Genomic DNA, 4,604 nt, shown 5'->3' with positions numbered 1-4,604 from the left:
CGGAAGGAGGCCAACCACCGGCCTCCACGATTGCACGTAATGATGGATTTTCTCTGGACGCAGGAGAGTCTCGCCAAGTCGATTAGTTGCTGAGGCAGCACGGGGAAGCGGAGGCGCCCACGTCCTGTCAATTGCCACGCGTCAACCATGGCCGCAGGCGGTTGGGGCCCGCGGCGCTCTGCACTTGCCCTTTGGCTTCGCCTCGAAGCCAAGTTCGAGCACGCCTTGGGCCCGGGGGCTACTGTCGGCGTTCTAGGAACGGTGGTACCCAGACTTGCCTGCCTGCGGGCCACGACGTGGCTCTATCGGCGGCCTGGTACGGCCCAGCATCAGCAACAACAGCCCAAGACCCTCGCGAGGGGCCAAGCCTCGCGAGGCGGACGACACCAAGACCTCCTTGGGGGCGGCCTCACTAGGCTGGCTCCCGAGGAGCGGAGATATCAGTGCAAGCAGCAGCTCACGAGGTTCACATGACGTGAGCCGTGACGACCAAGGCCAGGCGGGCGCCAGCGGGCACAGTGTACCAGTTTCCTCTTCGGTGCTAAGGAGGCAAGCGCAGGTGCGGGGTCCCGTGGAATCAGGCAAAGGTTTTCATATCGGTGCAACAAGACCAAGACCGCCAGGACGGCAGGACGGCGGTCATCGCGGAGCCCACCACAGCGTCACCACCAGAGGCTTTTGCAGGCGAAGACCACTTTTGTCAAGATAGCTTGTACTAGTTGTCTCCCTTCGAATTTGGCCATTGTGGGATCCCCTCTCGCCTACATTTGGGAAGAGGACCAAGGCCACTATAAATAGGACTTAGCCACCACCATAGAGGGGGGATCATTCAGATCATCCTCTCATCCACCAGCTCATCGAGCCCAAGAACACCTCACCTCCTGAGGTTATTTGTCCATTGTACTAGTTCTTCCTCAGCCCCTCGAGGCAATCCACCACAAAGCTGGAGTAGGGAATTACACCGCAAGGTGGCCCGAACCAGGATAAACTGCTATGTCTCTTGTTCGTTGGGTTCGACTAGCTAGGCCGTGGATTCAGGTAGCGGGCAGCCTGGGGAGGACGAGTTCTTCGCACGCACCCCAGAATTGTAACCTCTCAAACGTCTACGGAACCCTGAATCTGACAGTCTCCATATAAAATGGTTTATGAAAAAGCATGTCATTTACCTCTTGAACTAGAACATAAGGCATATTGGGATATCAAAGAGCTCAACTATGATTTCAAACTTGCCGGTGAGAAGAGGTTATTTGACATTAGCTCACTTGATGAATTGAGAGCCCAAGCCTATGAGAATGCCAAGTTTTTTAAAGAAAAGGTTAAAAGATTGCATGACAAAAGGATACAAAAGCGTGAGTTCAATGTAGGTGATCATGTTTTGCTATACAACTCTCGTTTAAGATTTTTTGCAGGAAAGCTTATCTCTAAATGGGAAGGCCCTTACATCATCGAGGAGGTCTATCATTCCGGTGCCAGTTTAACATATAATGAGGCTAGCCAACTCATCTCCTCGGTTGTCCCTTGTTTTCCTTTGATTTGGGCCGTTGGATGTTGGTCAAACAGTGTATTTTGCGTTGGTTGACATTGGATCTTCGTTCATTTTTGTTTTGACCGCAGGGTGAATGCATGGCAGGCCATGACCTGTGGGCTCGGCCACTGAACCGATTGGCTGGGTGAGCCTTGTGCCTGGGCGGCCGATCCTGCCGCACCGCGTATGCGAGCGTCACAGCCGAGCGTGCGTCGTGGGTGCTGCGCGCTATGTCCAATTCTCGGTCGCTCGTGTTTAATCATCTGCGGTTCCCGCTCACTCGCTGTACGTGGGCCTGTCTTCTCCTTGTTCCCGTGTGTCGGTGTCGTGGCTGTTGTTTATTTGTGTGCGCGCGGCCTCCCGTGTCTGGATTGGCTCGTGTGAGGTCGTGATTCTGCTGACCGCGTCTCGCGCATGGAGCGAGGAGGGACACCATCGCCATGCCGCGTCGCGTCGTGAGGCGTACCTGGCGGCTTCTTTTTCTCCGGGTCGTCTGTTACCGTTTGCGGGCACTGCCACTTGGATCCCGCTTCCCTTGAACCCACGCGTCATTGGGGCTCATCTCTTTTTCTGTGTTCGCTTTGACCGATCGCCCATCTATGCACCGTCTGTTCGGCTGGGTAGTTTCTAGTGGCTCGGTTGGATTTGCTCGTCCACCCGCTTGTTGCGGCTGTGCTGCTGACTGTGGGCACCACACTGGGAAGGGCCCACCGGTCTGTTACTCACCTCCTTCTTCTGGGGTGTGGCTTGCTTGGTGCCATGGTGCCGAGCCTGACGTGCGGCCGGGGGCTCTGTGACGTGCGTGTGTCACTTCGTGGGGCTGCTACCGCGTCGCGTGCGTCTGGCATGCCCAGGCTGCTCGCTCGCTTCGCCCACTCGCTATCGTCCTCCTTTCCGCCCTACTGCTCGCTCTGTTCGTCGCCTCGCTTCGTCCCATTCGAGCGCCTGCACCATGGCCATCCGTTCCTCCATGGGTGCTGTTGGTTGAGGTTCTTTCTATTCTGCTCCTCCGGTTCTTTACTGCCGTTGTTGCTGCAATTTACTGATCCCGTATGTTTCCATTTGCTCCCTTCATGCAAAGTTTGCCTGGTTTTCACGTTGGCTCCTTCGTAGGAGTGTGGGTCATTCAGTCCTTGCTGTCCAGGTTAGTGCGCGCCTCCTCTACTTCTCTATGGGTGCGTGCCTGTTAGGTGTTTGATGAAATGCGCGAGGGCTGTTTGATGAAATATTTGTCTGGTGCCATGTGTTTTCATCTCGCATTAGTTGTGCGTGGTTCGTTGTGTTAGTTTCCGCTACTTGTATGAGGATATGATGACGCTGATACTTTTGTAAAATAGTGATGTTAAAAGGCGATGTATCTTTTCGTTTTGCTTTTATTTTGTTGCTTGTTTGCTGTTTGCGTTTGAATGGATGAACGCTTTTGTTTCCATCGTTGCACCTATTTTGGAATGCCATTGCAGCACGTGTGCTTTCTCAGCCCTTTCGCACGTGTGTAGGGTCGCACGCAAAGAAACACTCAATACTCGTTCTTTCTCCTGTGTTCTGATCTTTTATGTACTAATGATCTTTATGGACTGATTGTTTGACGATGGCATGTGATCTTGTCTTTCGAATTACAGTTGGTTTGTTTTTTATAGATCATATATAGTTGCACGCCGTTGTCTTATGCTGACCATTCGTTTCCCTTGCTATTTTGCACGTTGTTCCATCTTTTACTGATCTCGTGCACAATCTCCGTTTAGCTCATTACTGCGTCTCCATTCTGCTCGTCCGGCCTTGTCAAGGTTTGCTGCTATGTGACTCTGCCTGTCTTGCTGCTCTACTTTCTGTTTGTACTTTCATGTTCTATAGCCTCTTAATTGTTTCAGTGTATGTTCCGGACATGGCCGGGTGTCATCTACTTTATTATATATTTCGTTCTTACATGTCAACAGGATGTGTGCATTTGTTTCGGTTGTTATTCCTATTTTGGAGGTTGTGGTGGCCGAATGCGCTTTGCCATCCCTTTTGTACCTGTGGGAGGTCACAGAAGATGGCTAGCTCTGTCCTTACTGGGGTAGAGCCTGAGCTTTCCCGGGGATGGTTCTCGTCGAGTGCCTCGGCGAGAGTTTTTTTGGGGCTCAGCCTGTTGTGGGTTCATGAATGCTTATGAACAAGCTGATTTACACGCCATATGTTTTTTACAAGGGCTATATGGATTCGTCGTCCATGACTATAACTATGGCTGTATGATGGCCTATAGGAGATCTGCACGTTCATCCATAGTTATTGCGGTCTCTGTTGTTCGACACGTTATGCGCCTGGAGAGAGAGTTGCTTCATTTGTGGTCTGCACCTACCAATATGCCCATTGTTTTGTCTGTTGTCCCAGTTGTCGCTGAACAGACAAAAGCAATTGCTGGTACTAACATTTAGTTTGTGAATATACACAAATTTCCTTTAAATTGTTTGTATCATTGTGTTTATATTCTCTTGAATTCTCTTAGCATTGATCTTGATGGTTTTGGTGGATGGTCTAAGTATTGGGGGTTTAATTTCCTGGCAAGGAAGTTTATGCTTGCAGAAGCTATCTACATCCATTCATTCAGCACCTTTTATCTTCATTGACAATTTTACGTGACATCAGTTAAATCTTGACATAATTTAACACTAATCATTACAAAAAAATACACTTTCATGATGATACGTGTTTGTCACAGTAGGTCACGTTTTCTGTCATGCATGTACATCCATGACGATTTTATGACAGAGTCAAGATAGTCATCCTGTGCTGTCGTAGAAGTGTTCCATGACATTACCAAAATTATCATCACAGAAGTGTCCACTTCCATGACGATAAATCATGCGTCATATAAGTGCTTTCGTTAAGGGTGACCGACACGTGGCATCCACCGTAACGGGATGTCGTTAAGCTATCGGTCCGGTTTTGGATCCGATAACCTGCTAACAGCAACGACCAATGCCGATTTTTCACATGTAAAATTCTCATTGGCTGACGGAACCACATGTCAGCTACGCGTTGGCACAGGTGTCACTCATCCAATGGGCGAGATGCGCCTATGATACGTTGACACGTGGGA

At 50.2% G+C, this 4,604-nt stretch overlaps 1 long non-coding RNA gene across 1 annotated transcript; it reads left to right on the top strand.

Moving 5' to 3' along the window:
• Nucleotides 1-2,175: 2,175 nt before the first annotated feature.
• LOC109777850 (uncharacterized) lies at nucleotides 2,176-3,989 on the top strand. Its single transcript, XR_012202750.1, has 2 exons — nucleotides 2,176-2,514; nucleotides 2,607-3,989. It is a non-coding gene; the product is annotated as an uncharacterized lncRNA (long non-coding RNA).
• The last annotated feature ends 615 nt before the right edge of the window (nucleotides 3,990-4,604 follow it).

This window comes from Aegilops tauschii, chromosome 2 (genome assembly GCF_002575655.3).
Source record: "Aegilops tauschii subsp. strangulata cultivar AL8/78 chromosome 2, Aet v6.0, whole genome shotgun sequence".
NCBI classification, from domain to species: domain Eukaryota; kingdom Viridiplantae; phylum Streptophyta; class Magnoliopsida; order Poales; family Poaceae; genus Aegilops; species Aegilops tauschii.
Note: the sequence above shows the minus strand (reverse complement) of the source record. Positions and strands in the feature narration are given on the sequence as shown.